Source organism: Marmota flaviventris, chromosome 18 (genome assembly GCF_047511675.1).
Source record: "Marmota flaviventris isolate mMarFla1 chromosome 18, mMarFla1.hap1, whole genome shotgun sequence".
Classification (NCBI taxonomy): domain Eukaryota; kingdom Metazoa; phylum Chordata; class Mammalia; order Rodentia; family Sciuridae; genus Marmota; species Marmota flaviventris.
Genome location: NC_092515.1, coordinates 47,580,013 through 47,599,743, shown reverse-complemented (window position 1 = coordinate 47,599,743; position 19,731 = coordinate 47,580,013). Strand labels below are relative to the sequence as shown.

Genomic DNA, 19,731 nt, shown 5'->3' with positions numbered 1-19,731 from the left:
AAGCCTACTTTTAGTGGAGGAAAAAGACAAGAAACCATGGCTGTGAAGTAAAATATGGAAGGGGGCGGTTACTGAGAGCTGGAGGTGAGGGCTCTGAGAAAAGTTCTCAGCACAGGAGACCTGAAGGAACAAGTCGCATGATGACCTGGGGGAAAGGAGAACAGTAGACAATAGACATTTATAATATTGTTGTTTCCTATATTGACTCATCATATAAGAGCATACCCATTATACTAACAAAACTACAAACTAATGTTCCATTTATGTCAATCCTGGCCCTACCTGAGCTGCTGCTGCTTCTTTTTTTTTTTTAATATTTACTTTTTACTCATAGGTATGTGTTGCTGAGGATAGAACCCAGGGCCTCGCACATGCTAGGTGAGCACTCTACCTCTGAGCCACAATCCCAGCCCCCCTACATGAGCTTCTTTTTTTTCCTTTTTTTTAAATATTTATTTATTAGTTTTAGGTGGATACAATATCTTTATTTTTACGTGGTGCTGAGAATCGAACCCAGTGCCTCATGTGTGCTAGGCTAGCGCGCTACCACTTGAGCCAAATCCCCAGCCTCCATGAGCTTCTTTATTCCTTTCAAAATGGGCGTCCATCCAACTGTACCGTCTACTAACCTGTACCCACACTGCACCTAAGAACCAGAAGGGCTAGCAAGAGGGTTGGCATCTCAACAGCTTACATTGTAGCTGCAGCCACTTGCTACCTTGTCTTCTAAGTACTAGACTGGAAGAGCTGAGTGCTCACTGCATCTACCTTGAATTTTTTAGCATCCTGCTGTCCTGTTCTCTGCAGATTGGATGTCCTTTGGACTTCACGTACATACATGAGATCTGTCACATCCTTGTTCAAACTTCTTGTTATTTAGGGGACTTATAGCTTTGCCCCCATTTTCTGGGGCTCTGCTAGCTTCTGACTAATCTTTCCTCTTTACTCTACTCTGCTGTGTGGCTGGTGTCTACAGACTGTATTTACCCTAGTCCCAAGGAAGGAGCTCCCCTGACCAGGCTTCTATGGAAAATAAAACAAATGCACTTGGTCAAAGAGAAGGGATCCCAGGGCTGCGATTCAACAGGGGTACTGAATTTAAAAATCCTACATTAAAAGTTCGTAATTTGGCTCTAGGAATCCCTATATGTCAAATTTTGTTGTGTCTATCTCACTGGCATTCTCCCACTCTTCAAACAGCACTCTAACCTTTTACCACCCCTTTCTGTGATCCCAGCCATGATTTCTGTCGGTTTAAGCAAATCACGGCACACATGTCCCTTTGCCTTAACTGGTTTAGGGACGGGCATGTGACCCAGTTCTGGACAATAAGGTATAACAGAAAGTCTGCTGCAAGACTGAGAAAAATCACACAAGGACACGTGAGTTAGGGTTGCCTTAGAGTTGTTATAACCAACTTGAAACCATAGGGGACTAGAGGATAATGTCTATAAATCGAGGTTGGCAGAGCAGTAAGATGAAAAGAATACGGATCTCAAATGTCACTGAGTGGAACAATTACCTATCCTGGACTTTTTGTCAAATGTAATAATTCATTCCTTATTAAGCCAGTTGACTCGGGAATTTCTGTTATCTGCAGCCAAAAGCATTCTAACTGATGTATCATGAAAACTGAAATGATCCTTAAAGTTGTAGAACCCTTCTATGTCAGTTCTATGTCTACCAATACAAAAATACCAGAAAAGTTACCGAGTTTACTTTCCTTTTTTCTAATTACAATTTTTATTGGAACAATAACTTGGTATACAACAGGACTCTTACCACATCAGCATATATACATATGACTTTCCCAAAGAGCTAAGTCATCTTTATACATCTGCTAACCTACTTAAAAAGAAAGAAAAAGAGGTGAGTAATTATTTACAGTACCAGCTTGCGTGAAGAGGTTTATGCTGAGCATATTTTGCAACTCTTGGGCAACCCGTTTAATTATGAATTAAAATGTGGGGCCCTGGGATACCCACTATTTCTTAGGTCCTGATTAATCACCAAAATTATCATGATCCCATCCAAGAGGGTTTTTTTCCCTCTCTCTCTCTCTCTCTCTTTTTTTTAAATCTTTTTCTTTATCCAGATAAGATGTTCCTATGCTTCAGTGTAAACTTATTTGAACTGCCAGATTCCAAGATCATTTTCAAGAGCTTTTGTCTGAAAGATGGCACACACTTGCCCTCAAACAAAGGTGAACACTCATTACTATTCTGTTGTCTCCTTAAAAATATAAATATTATATGACTTTTATAAAAAATTGTATTGAGGGCTGGGGTTGTGGCTCAGCAGTAGAGCACTTGCCTAGCACATGCGAGGCCCTGGGTTCAATCCTCAGTACCACATAAAAATAAATAACTAAAGGTATTGTGTCCAACTACAACTAAAAAAAATAAATATTTTTTAAAAAACTATATTGATTTACACATTCCCTACCTCCATTTGTACTACAGACAATATTTAGGCTAAGAGATATCCATGAAACTGAAGTTGAAGACACCATCATCTTTTTCTCAGGCATTACTAAACAGCCTAGGAAACAGTAAATCTAAGTCCACTTTTAGAAACCAGCCTAGAGTACATGCCTGTAATCCAGTGACTCAGGAGGCTGGGACAGCAAGTTCAAAGCCAGCCTCAGCAACTTAGTGAGGTCCTAATTGCTTAGTGAGACCCCATCTCAAAATATAAAAAGGAATAGGGATGTGGCTCAGTTGTAAAGTGCCCTTGGGTTCTCTGGTACAAAAAAAAAAAAAAAGCAAGAAAACTGGTTAGGTCCTAGTCAATGGGGTTTATTATAGTTTAGCTCCAATAGTTTTACTTCATAAAATGCTAATACAAACAACTGGCTGTTTGCATTTCCAGTTCTTCTCAAGAAGTCAGCAATAATCAACCTTACTGAGAATCAAACAGCTGCGTGTTCAGGGAAGCCAGGGGAGAATCTAGATTTGTTTGAACAAATTTGATTAAAAAAAAAAAAAAAAGTTGCTTTGGAAGGTGAAAAATTAAGTACATAGTGAAAAGAGAGAGCTGAAAAAAATTTAATCTATCACAGTCTCAATTACAACATTGTGAAAAGATTCTTTTAACAAATTAGGATTCAAAAGATTTTTCATCAAGCTTTTCAATGGTATTTTGAAGTTTAGATTAATACGTTCATTTATGCATATCAGATCCTATTTCTTCCATAAAGTGTATGAGATGACTTGCAACAGAGATAAATAGTGAAGGATCAACATCAAATATGAATTAACACTTTCACTTCAGGAAACCTGATGATTTCAAAGACCCAGCCACTCCCTTAGTTCACTGAAAGAGGTCATAAAAGTGATGAGAGCTGGGTGCAGTGTTACATGCTTGTGATCCCAGACACTCAGGAGGCTGAAGCAGGAGGATCACAATTTCGAGGCCATACTGGGGAAATTAGCAAGACCCTGTCTCAAAATAAAAAAAGGGCTGGGGATGTACTTAGTGGGTTCAATCCCCAGTACTGGGGGAAAAAAAAAAGTGATACTGAGAAAAACTGAGTGAGAAAGAAAATCCCACTTTGGCCATACTCTTACATAATTTTTATAAAATTCTGTTAATATCTTAGGGCAGAGGTGGTTCTCCCTTCTTCTTCTTCTTCTTTTTTTTTTTTTTTTTGACAAAAGTAAATAAATACAGAAAAAAACTTTTTTTTTTTTTTTTTAAAAACAACTCTCTCCTATCTACTAACAGGAAATAACTAAGGGGATTTCCTATATTCCTAGCTACAGGGCAGCTGGGTAAATTGTTTTCCTAAGATTGAATGATCACTTTCAGTCAGTGCTGCTCTATAATCAGAAGTTTATATACATTCTACGTAATGTCTTAATCCAATGTTTCTCAAACACAAACATAGGCACTGAAATTGTATAGTGCAACTTGATTATAATGATCCAGGGAATTCAGAATTATCATTAAAATGAAAATATAAAAATTTTAAAGTTATTTTAGAGAATTTGCAGATTCCCTAAAAGCTATTAGAATTTAATCTCCAAACTTCAGTTTGTAAAAACGTCCTTCCATCTAGCCAATTCAATAAAAACATTTAATTTGAACTTACAATGGGCGAAGGACTCCATGGGCACCAGAGATTTAGAAACAAGAGATTTTTGTCCTTACTTCTAGAAAACTAAAGGTACCAAGTACCATGAAAGTAATAGGAGCAGTAGGGCAGCTGGTTTATTTTGGAGGAAGACTCTACAAGGAGGAGGCGGCATCTAATAATTTGGTTTATGGGTGTGGTGCTTAGGGCCTTGTGTATACATACTAAACAAGGACTCTTCCACTGACCTACACACCCAACCCCATAAACAATTTTTTTTTTCTTCTTCAGTAATGGGGATTGGACCCCCAGGAGTATTTTGCCACATCCCCAGCATTTTTTATTTTTTGGTACCAGGGATTAAACCACCCAGGGGCACTTAACCACTGAGACAAATTCTATCCCTTTTTAAAAACTTTTATTTCAGACAGGGTCTCACCAAGTTGTGAGGGTGGAAGTGAGGGGAGGGTGGAAATTTGTGATCCTCTTGCCTCAGACTCCTGAGCTGCTGGGACTATGGGCGTGTACCACCACAACTAGCTCATCCCCAGCCTTTTAAAAAAAACTTTATTTTAACCCAGGGGCTTGTACATGCCAGGCACTTACTCTACCACTGAGCTATACAAGTGCTTTCTATGTTATTGTATTTAAGGAAAAAACCAGTAAATTGTATGTATAGCATGACTCCAACTATCTAAAAATGTGCATTACTAAAGCAAACCAAAAAAAAAAAGAAAAAAATGTGTCAAAATGTTCATAAAATTTATTCTAGCATAATGAAATTACAGGTAACATTTTCATCTTTTTTTCTACTTTCTGAATTTTCCAGTTTTGCAAGTTAAGTTTTTGGTTTGGTCTTGTTATTTTGTTTTCAATGTAGCTTTCCTATCTTTAAGTCCCAGGAAACTCAAAGAAGTAGAAAAAATAAAATTAGCTTTATTTACTTAAAAACAAAGAAAAACCGTTTATTTTGAGACAGGTCTCACTAAATTACCTGGGTCAGCCTTGAACTAGTGATCCTCCTGCCTCAGCCTCCCAAGCCACTGGAAGTACGAGTGTGTGCCACCATGCCTGGCTCCATAAAAACCATCTTAAAGACTGGTTAAGAGTTTTCATGGGGGGTCTGGGGTTGTGGCTCAGCGGCAGAGCCTGCCTAGCATGTGTGAGGCTCTGGGTTTGATCCTCAGCACCACATAAAAATAAATAAAATAAAGGTATTGTGTCCAACTACAACTAAAAAATTAAAAAAAATTTAAAAAGTTTTCATAGTGATGGACAATAAGAGTGCTTCAGGTAGATGCACTGTGTCAGCAGAGGCATATGAGCAAGGTGGTGGTAAGAGACAGTAAGACAGATGACATATTAAGAAAACAGCAGCTGTATCAGGTGATTGCAACAAAGGGCACACTGAGAGGTGACCATGATCACAAATAGGCAGGATCAAATCACAGACTGGGCATGATGTTAAAAATCTGAACGATGAGGGGAACAGATAATGCCTTTTTTTTTTTTTTAAAGCAAGGAAGGGGTTAATTAGAGAAATATTCTTGTTTGAGTTTGGTAAGTTAGAACTTATACATGTGTTCAGTGAGGGTGGAAATCTTTGTTCCTGATAAGAATAAAGTTTGTGTGGAGAACTCAATTATTAACCTCCAGCTGGACCATTTCTACTGCAAAGCCTTTAGTGTACCCTTATTCTTCGAAGTGCCAAGTCACTAATCTTCCAGCCAAATGGTATGATACTCTTCTAGACATTGAACCTCTCTTCCAAATGAATGTTAACACAAATAGTACTAGAACTGCTCTACTTAACAAGGATAGTAAATAGAATGATAAGATGCACAGAATGACTGAAAACTTTCTAGATTCTTTGGTAAGAGAGTCTTTTTCTACAATATTCACAGAGCAAGCAGGTCATCAGTTCATAGATGTTGTACGGTGAGGCCTGACCAACTCAGAAATGATGATACCTTTTCATTCTTATCACATGTTTGAAAGGAATTTACTTTACCTCATGCAACTAACATATCCTAAAAAATCTCTTCAGTTCTTGCTACCAAGTGCCAAAAGTTAATATTGAGACTAGCAATAAATAATCTGAAAATGAAATTAAGAAAAAAATTTCATTTACACTTGCATCAAAAAGAATAAAATACTTTGGAAAAAGTTAAGAAAGGAAATGTAACACTGTTGCAAGAAAAGTAGACTGGAAAGATATTTCATGCTCATGGACTGGAAGGTGTGATATTGTGATGATGACAATATCCTAGAGTTGTTTTACAGAGTCAATGCAATTCCTACTCAAAACTCTAGTCACCCTTTTTTTGGTTGTTTTTGCAGAAACTTGTATAAGAATGCAAGAGACTCAGGAAAGTCAAATAATCTTTTTGGGAAAAAAGAGGGCTCACATTTCCTGATTTAAAAAACTTATTATTGTTAGATGCAGTGGTGCATGTCTGTAGTCCCAGCAACTGGGATGGCTGAGGCAAGAGGATGGCAAGTTCAAGGCCAGCCTTAGCAACTTAGTAAGGCCCTAAACAACTTAGTGAGTCTGTATCTCAAAATAAAATATAAAAAGGATTGGAGATGGGGGCTAGGGTTGTGGCTCAGCAGAAAAGAGCTCGCCTAGCACATGTGAGGCCCTGGGTTCGATCCTCAGCACCACATAAAAATAAATAAATAAAGGTATTGTGTTCAACTAAAAAATAAATATTAAAAAAAAAAAGGGTTGGATATGTAGCTCAGTGGTAAAATACCCCTGGGTTCAATCCCCAGCACCAAAACAAAACAAAATGTCCAGCCTATTAAAAAAAAGCGGGGGTGGGGGGGTGGAGATGGGGCTGGGGGTTCAATCTTTAGCATGGCAAAACTAAAAACATAGCTCAGTGGTAGAACACTTGCCTAGCATGTGCAAGATCCTGAGTTTGGTTCCCTAAGACCATCAAAACAAAGGAAAGTGATAAACTCAACCCATGGAATGGAAGAAAATATTTGCAAATAATTATCTGTAAGGGACTTGTTTCCTGAATCTATAAAGAACTCTTACAATACAATAAAAAGAAGATAACCCAAGTAAAAAATAAGCAAAGGGCTGAGTGTGTTGGTTCATACTTATAATACCGGAGATTCATGAGACTGAAGCCAAAGGATTGCCAGTTCGAGGCCAGACTAAGCAATTTAGCGAGTTTCAATCTCAAAATAAAAAGGACTGGAGATGGGGCTCAGTGGTGAAGCGCCCCTAGGTTCAATCTGTAGTACAAAAAAAAAAAAGTAAAGGATCTAAACAGACACTTCTCCAAAGAAGATATACAAATGGTCAGTAAGCACATGAAAATGTGCTCAATATCATTAACCACTAGGGAAACACAAATTAAACCACAGTGTGATATCGCTTCATAACCACTGAGAGGGATATAATAAAAAACACTGACAATAACAAACACTAGCAATAAAAACTATATTCCTCATACGTTCGTTGCTGCTGGGAATGTAAAATAGTGCAGCCACTTTGGAAAACATTTGGCAGCTCCTCAAAAAGTTAAACATAGAGCTACCATATTGCTTAGCAGTTCCACTCCTTGGTATATACTCAAAAGAACTGAAAACACATGACTTCATGAAAATTTTTACACAAATGTTCACAGCAGTTTTATTCATAATAGCCAAAAAGTGGAAAGAATTCAAATATCTGTCAAATGATAAATTGATTAAAAAATGTGATTTATCTATACAATGCTTTATTTACTCCCTAATAGGAATGAAGAACTAATACATGCCACAACATAAATGAACTTTGAAAACATTATGCTAAGTGAAAGAAGCTGGTCAAAAAGAACCATGTGTTATGTGATTTTATGTATATGAAATGTCTACTATAGGTAAACCTTTAGAAAGTAGCTGGGTGTGGTGGCCTATGCCTGTAATCCCAGCAGTTTGAGATAAGAGGATTGCAAATTCAAGGCCAGCCTCAGAAACTCAACAAGACCCTTTATCAAAATAAAAAGTAAAAAGGGAAAGGGATATAGCTCAGTGGGAAAGACGGGGGTGGGGGGGTGGGGGGGGGAGGAAGGGGATTAGTGATTGCCTCACTGGTAATGGGTATGGTAATAAGGTGATGAAAATGAAAAAGACAACATTGAATTGTACACTATATAGATGGCTTATATGGCATATAAATTTTATCTTTCAATAAAATTGTTTTTCTAAGGTAAGTGATTATTGAGTGGGAGGGGAAGAAGGAAGGCTGGAAAACCTATATTTCAATGAAGCTGGTAAAAAAGAAACAACTCATATAAAAATATTCACATACTAGAAGAGGTCTATGTGCATAAACAGAAGCTGATATGAAACACAACTCTGCCTTCCATAAGTTCAGAGCCTGAAGGCGTGGAGCTGATCTCACATGACAGTTCACAAGGATTGCAGGAGACCCAGGTTCTTTGGTAATATGTCTGTTGCAGGAACCGTGTCATGCCCTCCCTAGTCAAACAGAACCCAAAGCTTTCTCACTGCTTTGTGACTAGCATTGCTCTACCAGATCTTTTTTTTATTATTTATTTAAAAATTATTATTTTTTGGTACTAGGAATTGAACCCAGAGGCACTTTTCCACTGAGCTCCATCCCTACTCATTTGGTGGCGGCAGGGGGTAGGGGGTGGGGGGACCTGGTATTAAAGTCAGAGTTGCTCAACTCCTGATCCACATCCCCAGTCCTTTTTAAAAATTTTTTATTCTGAGACAGGGTCTCACCAAGTTGTTTAGGGCCTTGCCAAGTTGCTGAGGCTGGCTTTGAACCTGCAATCCTCCTGCTTCAGCCTTCCAAGATGCTGGGATTTCAGGTGTGTGTCAATGTGCCCAACACTGACAGATCTTTGCTTCCTTATTTATCAGTAAAGAATGATGACAGTCTAATTTCAGTCTTTACTACTTTGGAGCTGGCAGTTTAATGGGAGACATTTTTTAAAACACTATAGTTTTTAGTGCTTCTATTAAAAAAATTAGTGTAATTTAAAAGTCTTTTAACAGAGTCAAGAAATTTATTAAAGATTTAGATTCCTGAAGGTTCTACACATAATGAGCCATCTGGTCCAATATCCCATCTGTAGGTATGGCTGCATCAAACCACATTTGACAAATATTAAGCAAGGGAGAGTTAAGACCTCCTGCCAGAATCTAAAAACCTTTGTGCTCCAGCTTTTTTGTAAGTCCAATCCAAACCTCTTCGGCTCTTTATTTCATTTCCTCTCCTGGGTCAGATGGAAGTAGAGTGGAGTCTTTTTCTGTAGATCTTTGAGTCTTAATCTTATCTTTCTAGGCTCTGGCATCTCAATTAAAGGTTTTAAAACCCCCCTGTAATCTAACTAGTTCAAGTATGTCCTTCCTTTCCTTAAAAGTGTACTTTCTGTGTGATTTCAGATATTTTTGGTTAAAAAAGGGGTGGGGGGGAAAACGTGTGAAATGGTCAAAGGATACAACATGCATTTGACTTAACTAAATCAGTGACTAAAAAAGGGACCCAGGTCAGGCGTGGTGGCACACCCCTGTAATCCCAGTGCCTAGGGAGGCTGAGGCAGTAGGAGGATTGTTGAGTTCAAAGCCAGCTTCAGTGAGGCCCTAAGCAACTTAGAGAGACACTGTCTCTAAATAAAATATAAAAAATGGCTAGGGATGTGCCTCAGTGGTTAAGTACTCATGGTTAAATCCCCAATACAAAAAAAAAGGGGTGGGGTTGGGGGGGTGGCGAGCAGGACCCAGATGAACTTCTTTTCTCACATTGGGATTCCCATTTATTTGGGAACTAAAGGATAGAACCCTAAGGATGACATCTTGGAGAGCCACCTATCCTCGTAGAAATATTCTTACTGATTCAGTCCATGAGGAAACAGCAGATAAAAAATTATTCTAAATCTCTTCATGTCCTTTTTGTTCTTACTATAATTACTCATTTTTCCTACATTTCAGGGCTTAGAACTCTCCTTGATTACTCAAAGATATATGGCAGGAGAACTGCTAGTTCCTTGTAATGTTTCATGAAGGCAACTTATTGCCATGTGTGGGCTGGAGTCAACAGAGATTACAATTTCTGTCAAGGTCAGAAGGAAATTAGATTGACATGACAGATCCTGACAGGCAGGATTTCCTTTCCAAAAGCCATTTAGAGAATTAAATAATTTAAATGCAATTAATTTTTAATGAAATTCATCATTAAAAAAATTCATAGGTAAATTCTGATCTACTAACAATTACTTTTCAGCCTTGAATTTCCCCTGCAGCTCTGGGGAAATCATCTCTTTTCTGACTTTGGTTTCCCCCATTCTCCACATAGCTATTTATGAACAGGTGGAAAATGTTAGTTAATATAAAATATGTAGCTACACTGCAGCCCAGATATACAATGTTGTGGAATTAAACCAATGATGTGTGCTTTTGAAAGCCTCTTTATGCAGAGAATGTATGTGCCTATTATTTTGTCTGAGCCCCACAAGAATTTGAGGTAGTAGGGAAAAAGCCAAAACTAAAAACAAAAATACTGCTAGCTCTGTATCACAAATAAAAAATAAGTAAAACAAAACAAAACAAAAGATTGGGGGCTGGGGCTGTAGCTCAGCTGGTAGAGCATTTGCATTCCATGTGTGAGGCACTGGGTTCCATCCTCAGTACTGCATAAAAACAAATAAATAAAAGTATTTTGTCTGTCTACAACTAAAAAAGTATTAAAGAAAGAAAAAAAAAATACTGGTCCCAGGTTACATAGCCACTGAAAAGTAAAGTTCTCAAAACCAGATTCCTATCTCCTAGGCAGAGGGCTCTTTCTACTGCCATTAGCACCTTTACTGGGCTCTACATTAAAAACAGCAGGAACTTCCATTCTAAAACAAAGGACATAAATGCAAATAACCGATTGCCCCACATCTCTGACATTTCATAGTCCTTACCATTTTCCCATTTCCATATTTCTTTGTTTAACTTTAGAAGGCATGGGTAGGGGTGAAGCCAGTGACTTATGTCTTTAAAAATGGCGTAAACAAAAACAAAAAACACATAATTGGGAATAAGCATCTCTGGTCCACAGGCAAACACCAGAATTGTCACTTAATAGTCATGGTTAAAGGGTTGAGATCCTTTTCATTGTAGCCTGAAGAGAACAAAAAAATTCCCCTTTTCTTTCTTATTTTCAAAAGTATAGAAAGATCTGAACACTTCTGATTTCCTAATAAGAGGAGATGAGTGATAAATGGTGTTATTAAAGCTGCTAAACTCCCATACTGATGCATATATTAGGGCACTGCAGAGTGCTGGAGCCAAAGCCATCTTCAGTCTTGATGAGGCTTGCCAGGCAGGCAGGATGCAGTAGTCACTGGGCAGGAATGTTGGGTAGTCCCTAGATAGATTTCCCCCACTGGTGTCTACATGTTGGGACCTACTTTTCTCCCTATGGCTAACTTGATCTGCTGCTTTTGTTTTTTCATTCAAACTGTTATCCTTTATAAGGTAATGTAACCAGGAGGTGACTCTGAACTAGAAGTAAGCTAGGAAAGATTTCAAGGGCTCTTTGTTTTCCCTTTCCTGGTTTTAGTTTCATTCTACCTTATCACACAGACAACATAAGCAGGAGTGATTTTTATTTATTTATTTATTTATTTATTTATTTCTGCTGCATTGGGGATTGAACCCTGGGCCTGCCACTTGCTAGGTGAGAGTATTAACGAGCTATATTCCCTCACATAGGAGTGATTTAGATGCAAATTGTACATAGATGACTTTGACAGGCTTAGATGAAACCATGGGAAGACCCCTGTGCACAAGATATTAAAAAAAACAACCTTGTTAATGTGACTATCATTGATACAAGTAATCTTCTAACAATGTTTTAAAGACTCAGAGAGAAACTTCTTGCCTCCAAATATTTCTTCTATTAGCAAAATGTATTGCCTCAGATTCTATTTAATAATTCAAACTTCATTCCTTTGGATTAAATACCTTATTAAAAATGCAAATTATCCCAGGAAGGGCAACACAATAGAAGGTTGTCATCTACCCTTTACTAAATAGTAATATATTTGCCACCTGTGATCCCAGAGATTCAGGAAGCTGAGGCAGTAGGATCACAGGTTTTGAGGCCAACCTCAGCAACTTAGTGAGGCCCTAAGCAACTTAGATCCTGTCTCAAAATAAAAAGGGCTGGGGATGTAGCTTCGTAGTAAAGCATGTTTAGTGGCAAAGCGCGCGCATGCGTGCGCGTATACACAAACACACATACACACACATCCCCCATTAATAAACCTGCCATCCACTTTTTACAAACTGGCAAAAAATGAGAAAGATTTGAAGTTAGGACAATTTCTGAAACTTGTTTACTTTCTTGTGATGATCAAACCTGGGTAAGGGTCTATACATGGAAGTTGTAAATGACAGAGGAGAAAGAAAAAGAAAAAAGAGATGGACAAGGGGCACTGAAGGAGAGGTAGAGGCCCTACTTTATAAGTCAACTTGCAAAAGGATGTTTTCTTTTCGGCTCTTCAGATAACAGAGTGATGTGCAAATAAGAATCATAGGTAAATATCTTTCAGACAGAGTAAAACAATGTACAGGAAATGCTTTGGATCAGTGGATTTTTGGCAACTCAATGAACTATGAACTAAAGTAACATAGAAACTGAAAGTTTGAAACAGGAGATGCCAAGACTTACACAGTTATGTATTAACCAAGTTACTCATTCCATCAATAGCTCATGGAACTCCAAGACAGATTTAATTGGTATATACAAGGAAAATCTGCAATAACCAACTCTTCTGGTAAGAAAAACAGATTAGTTGACCTAAAAAGAATTCTCCAGGAAGTAACAGAATCTAAAAACTTTTCTTAAAGGATGAAAGTAAAGTCCAGCAAGAAAAGTTTTAGGTTTATGGCAAATTACCTTAAAAGATGAAAAAGGAAAAAAATACCTAGGTATCTTAAGAGAAGAAGAATATTTACAATTCTGTAATAATAAAAGTGTTAAAAATCATTCAAGTGATTTAACTAATTTAATTTGCTACATAAATGTTCAAACTCATTAAATCTTGCCCAAAGAGTGAGTTAGTCTCTTAATATTGACAAATACAACTCAGAAAGTCTGAGGCCTCCAGACTATAACTCATGCTTAAATTATTAACAGAACATCCTAAACTACAGGGGGAAATCAATTCCTACAACATCAAGTCCAGCAGGAGAAAAATCAAGTTACATTTTCTTTCTAGAGGAAATATCCTCTTTTTACATTGTTGATTGTATTACTAACTTCCAAATCCATAAGTCAAAATGAATGCAAAAATCTGTTTCAAAAATTGTAAAGAGAGGGCTGGGGATATAGCTCAATTGGTAGAGTGCTTGCCTTGTAAGCACAAGGCCCTGGGTTCAATCCCCAGCAACACACACACACACACACACACGTAAAGAGAAGAGCAAATCAGGTGCTTCACTATCCTGTGTTCTTTCATATGTACACTGAAGCAGAACCCAAAAGAATGCTTTAATTTACACTAAAATGAAAGAGGAGAGTGAGATGATAAGACAAAATTATGAGGACACTAAAAATAAAAAACTCAGAGGAATAAAATGCTGAAACATTCAAGTATAATTATGTTGTTATCTTTAAAGAAAGACCATCTTGGCAACTTGTATATACTGAGCCAGTGACTCTTGAAGCTGGTGATTTTTAGCAAAGAACTGCAGTATTTAATCTATTTAAAGAAATCTAATTATAAAAGGTAAGATTTCTGCTTTTTAGAGTGGGATACAAAGCATGATTTGGGGAGAAAAAAGAACATAAGAATGATTTAGAGAGAATTTCTAAAGAAATGTGTTGAAAAGCAAAGAATGAAGGACTGCCAAAGAAACATGTACATAAACTTGGATAATGGTTACTTAAGAATAGGGTCAGCAGGCTTGTTCCATTAAGAGTCGATAATAAATACTCTGGCTTTGGGCCATATGATTTCTGTTGCTACTACTCAGCTTTGCTAATGTGGTATAAAAGCAGCCATAGGAAATATGTAAACAAGAAAATATGACGGTTTCAATAAAACTTTACTTATGGACACTGAAATTTGCTTTTCACATAATTATGACATGTCACAAGATTATTCTTCGTTTCCCCTGACTCCAACCATCTAAAAATGTGAAAACCATCCTTAAACTTATAGGCTATACAAAAACAGGCAGCAAGGTAGATTTGACCCTTGGGCCACAGTTTGCTGAAACTTGCAATTTCCACACATAAAAACTCCATAGCCTTTTCGTTACAGAAATTAGTCCCTTGTTGCTACTGTGGTCAACAATGTACATTCTACCCTTAAAAGTACATGCCATTATCAGGCATCTGGTTTTCTAATTATAAAGCACAATTCAACTTTTACAATGTCCCTACTAATAAAATAATTTTTTAAATTAAAGTAAATAAACAACTACGGATTTATTACAATGTAGTTAAGGGTATGATCTTTCTAATCAGAAAGTCTGAATCTTTGTCCCTGATCCAGCACCAGCTAGCAGAATGACCCTGGAGAAGTCATTAACTTCTTTGAACCTATTACCTTTCCTATATAATGGCAATTTTAGAAATAATAAGAATTAACTTGTAGGATCATTTCAAGGATTTTGTGAGAACATGCTTATAAATTATAAAGTTGATTAGTGGAGCATTTGCCATATAATAAAGTACTTGATTTTGATTTTTTTTTATCCCAAAGTAGGACAGGGTGATCAACATCTAATAGTGGATTGATAGGATACTTACTGGGGTTGGCTTTTGCCTTGGGAGAATAAAGGAATAAGATGTACTCACTTAAAATAACAAGAAACTGGGGTTGGGAATGCGGCTCAAGCGGTAGCGCGCTTGCCTGGCATGCGCAGGGCGCTTAGGTTCGATCCTTAGCACCACATAAAATAAAGATGTTGTGTCCACTGAAAACTGAAAAATAAATATTAAAACATTCTCTCTCTCTCAAAACAACAACAACAACAACAACAAAAAAAAAAAAAACAAAAAAAAAAAAAAACAAGAAACTAATAGTAACTAGTATTTCTTCACTCTGACCCTGAAAGATCAACTGGTTCTGAATGCCTTACATATATAATCATATTTAATCATAACCACCCTATCAGGTAGTTACTATAATTTTCCCCATTGTATAGATAGGGTCTACACTGTTTTGAGTGAAGATCAAAACTCAGGGAGTTATGACTCCAGGGTCACAGTACACAATTCTAATAGAGAAAGGTAAAAACATGCCAAGGTTAAGTCCATGTATCAGATTTTTATTTATCTGAGCAATGGTTACCACTGTAGATGGTATGACCTCTCTACTTTTGTATCTGGCACCCTACTATAGGAGTTAATACAGTAGTAACTATATCTCTGTAACGACACTCATGAATTTGTAGGTGATTCATATATACTATTCATTTGGACTTTCAATTCTATGAGAAAAATAGATGCTGGATGGATTATATCTCCATATCAACTAAATGTTAAAAAGAAAAAGATGACAGTGTCTCCTTTCTTCCTCTGGCTTACTTATGATATGCACCTTTTCTCACCAATCTTACCCACATACCTCTAATTAAATTCTTGAAATACCACAGCAGCCTCCCAGCTTCCTCTCTGGCTCAAGGCTGTCCTTCAGTTATCTTTCATGTACTGCCAACCACCCCTCAGATCTTTCATCATGTTGTTTCCTTTAAGGATGGATACTGGTTCCTAAATGCCCATTATTTCAAGTCCAAACTCTTCTGCCCAGCTTTCAAGTCCTCTGTGGTATGGCCCCATCTTCTCTACCTAGCCTTACCCAACAAAATCTGCTATAGGGAGACAGGGTACGTCTCAGTTCTTTATTCAGACTATGTGCATCCCACTTCTGCTCTGTTTTCATGCTTTCTTTCCTATCTAGGGACATCTTTTTTTCTTCCTTTCTCACATGTAACCCCTCATTCAAGATCCACCATCATCTCTTGCACAGACTGTTCCAACAAAATTCTAATAGGTCTCACTGCTTCAGTCTTGTCCCATTCTAAGTCATCCCTCAAAGAGTAACCAAAGAGACTTTGCTAAAATGTAATTACAATGAATTCTTTTCTTCTTAAAAGTTTTAGTGGTTCTCAATGAAAGTTAAACATAAAATCCAAATCCCTTAACATAACACATGTGGCTTTTCATGATCTTGGCTCTTTGAGCTAAGTCAGGCCATAGAACTTAGTCTGAGTTTAATGATGGATTCGAATGATGATTTCTTCTCTTTTAATTTTATCTGTTCCCAAAGCAGAAGACAACCAGTACAAAGATTATGTGAATGTATACAGCTCTCCCATTATCTTGGATCTTGTAAATGTGCTAAAATTTAACATATACAGAGTAGAATCAAGGCAATTTGCAGCTAAGGTTAGATATGAACTAAGAGATGAACTAAGATTTGAACTGCTGCCTACCGTAGGCAACACAAAGTTTGCCATTTGAGTCTAAATCCCTTATCTGCTAAAACAAAAATTTAACATTGTTCAGAGGGGGATAAAACAGAATCCCTCACCTCAGGAATATAATACTCCTAATGTTCAGACAATAATCCAAAATTACTCATTATATAAATCTATAACTCATTTTCAAAGAAAAAGGAAATCAACAGAGGTCAACACTGAAATGATACAGATATTTTAGTTATCAGATAAGAAATTTAAAGTAACTATTGTAACTATGCTCAACGACATAAAAGAAAAAACATACTACCACTTCTGTTTTTTCTTTTCCTTTCTTTGGCACAGAGGATTAAACCCAAGGGTGCTTTACCACTAAGCTACATCCCTAGTTCTTTTTATTTTTTATTTTGAGATAGGTTCTTGTTAAGGTGCTGAGGGTCTTGTTAGGTTGCAGAGGCCAGCCATGAATTTGAGATTCTACTGCTTCAGTCTCCTGAGTTGCTGGGATTAGGCATGCACCACTGCACCTGATAGAAAAACATATACTTCTAATCAAGGAAAAGTTCAGAAATTTCAACAAAGAAACAAACAAAAAAAAATATGAAAAGAACCAAATGGAAATTGTATAATGAAAAATATAATATCTGAAATTAAAAAATCAATTAATTGAGATAAATAGCAGAATGAAAACAACAGAGAGAAGTCTACAAACCTGAAGACAGATTAATTGTCCAATCTGAAAAAGAAGATAGAGAAGATTGAAAGGGGGTAGAGTGGCTGGGAGATATGGCTCAGTTGTTTAAAAAAGTAGATTGGAAAAAATAATCAGAGTCTGAGGGACCTGTAGGACAATAATAAAAAAATTCTAACATGTAATTACAGTCCCAGAATGAGGACTAAAAAAATTAAACAAAAAGGTAGAGCTAATATACTAAGGGTGGACACTAAGAAGAGTAAACAGACCAGGGAGTAGGTCACTCATAAAGCATGTATTTAGCATGCATGAGGCCACGGGTTCAATCTCCAGCACCAAAATACATTCATATATACATACATACATACATATGTACACATACATAAAATATTTGGTCAATCCAAAAGAAAGAAGGAAAAGAAAGGGAAACAAGAAACAGAAAACAAATAGCATGAAGATATACTAAAACTCAACTGTACAAAAATTATATGAAACATAAATAGTCTAAACTGTTTAAAAGACTAAGTTTAAAAAACAAAGCTAGGGCTGGGGTTGTGTGGCTCAGTGGTAGAGCACTTGCCTAGCACATGTGAGGCACTGGGTTCAATCCTCAGCACCATATAAAAATAAATAAAAGTATTGTGTCCATCTACATCTAAAAAATATGTTTTTAAAAAAGAACAAAGATTATTGGATTGGATTTTTTTAAAAAGTAAGATCCAACAATATAGTAGCTACAAACACCAACTTCAGGGGACTGGGGTTGTAGCTCAGTGGTAGAACACTTGCCTAGCACTGAGTTTGATCCTTATTACCATATAAAAATAAATAAATAAAAGAAAGGTATCGTTTTGATCTTAACTAAATTAACCAAAGACCAACTTCAAATATAAGGGCAGAGAAAGGGATAAAGATGAAAAAAAGATATACCATGAAAACACTAAGTGTAAAAAAGCTGGAATGGCTATATAAAATTATAAATATCAGACTTCAGAACACGATAGAGGAGTCAGGACATAAAGAATATATAACAATCCCCAGTGTGTATATACTTCACACAACTTTTCAAAATATATGAAGCAAAAATTGGCAGAATTGAGAGGAGAAATAAGATATGTCTTCAGCCTTACCCCTGAAAATTAGACAGAAAACCAGTAAGAGTAATGAAAATTTTAATAACATTATCAACCAACTTCACTTAGTTGACATTTATAGAACAAACCTCCACATATACACATAACATTCAATCATACCACTTCCTAAACCATAAACAAGTCTCAATATATTTAAAATAAGTGAAATAGTAGAGAATATGTTCTCTGACCACAAGGATTTAGAAAGCAATAACAGAAAGTTATCTGGAAAATCCACAGATATTTGAAGTTTAAACAACAAACACCACATTTATGAATAACTCCTGGTAAAAAATAATCAAATAAAATTAGAAAATATTATGAAATGAACATACATATAAAAATGTATAGAATGCAGCTAAAGCAGTTCTTATAGGATAATTTATAGTTTTTATTTTATTTTTTTGCTACTAGGGACTGAATCCAGGGGCACTTAATCACTGAGCCACATCCCCAGCCCTTTAGGGTCTCCCTAAGTTACCTAGGGCCTTGCTACATTGCTGAGGCTGACTTTGACTTTGTGATCCTCCTGCCTCAGCCTCCCAAGTTGCTGGGATTACAGGTGTGCACCACTGTGCCTGATCTTAAAAAATAGCAAACAAGCAAGCAAAGCAAAGCTAAGTTATGAACTGTTTATGTTTTCCTAAATCCCAATGTGATAGTATTAGGAGGTGGGGCCTTGGAGGTAATCAGGTAATGAGTAAGAGCCCTCATGAATTGGATTGGTGTCTGTAAAAGGAAACCCACAGAGATCTCTTGCCCCTTTTCTACTATGTGAGGACACACTGAGAAGACCCAGATGAAGACTTTTACCAGAACTAACAACATGAGACCCTGTCTCATGTCTCTAAAGAAAATACAAAATCGGACTGGGGATGTGACTCGGTGGTCAAGTGCTTCTGAGTTCAATCCCTGGTACCCCCTCCCCCTCAAAAAAGAAAAAGGGTGAAGTTGGAAAACTTACACATGGTTCAAACACTTCCCCATAAAGATACAGTGATCAAATAGTTTGACAGTGGTATAAATATAGATGAACAAATAAATGGAACAGAATCGATACAGAAATAGACCCACATACATGTAATCGATTCAATAAGAAATGGTAATTGTTGCAACAAATGGTGGCAGAACTACTGGATATCCACATGGAAAAAAAATGAACTTCAATTCTAATAAAACAAAAATTAAATTGAAGTGAATCATAGATTGGAATATAGAAGCTAAAATTATTAAAGTTGTAAGAGAAAAGAGGAGGAAATAATCACAACCTTAGAATAAATGAAAAATTCTTAGGATACAAAAAGCATAAACTTTCTATTAAAAATGTACAAATTGGGGGCTGGGGATGTGGCTCAAGCGGTAGCGTGCTCGCCTGGCAT

General features: G+C 36.8%; 1 protein-coding gene across 3 annotated transcripts in view; it reads right to left on the bottom strand.

Moving 5' to 3' along the window:
* The window catches only part of Tango6 (transport and golgi organization 6 homolog), a 184,262-nt gene that overhangs the window by 48,164 nt on the left and 116,367 nt on the right, over positions 1–19,731 (bottom strand). The window lies entirely within an intron of this gene.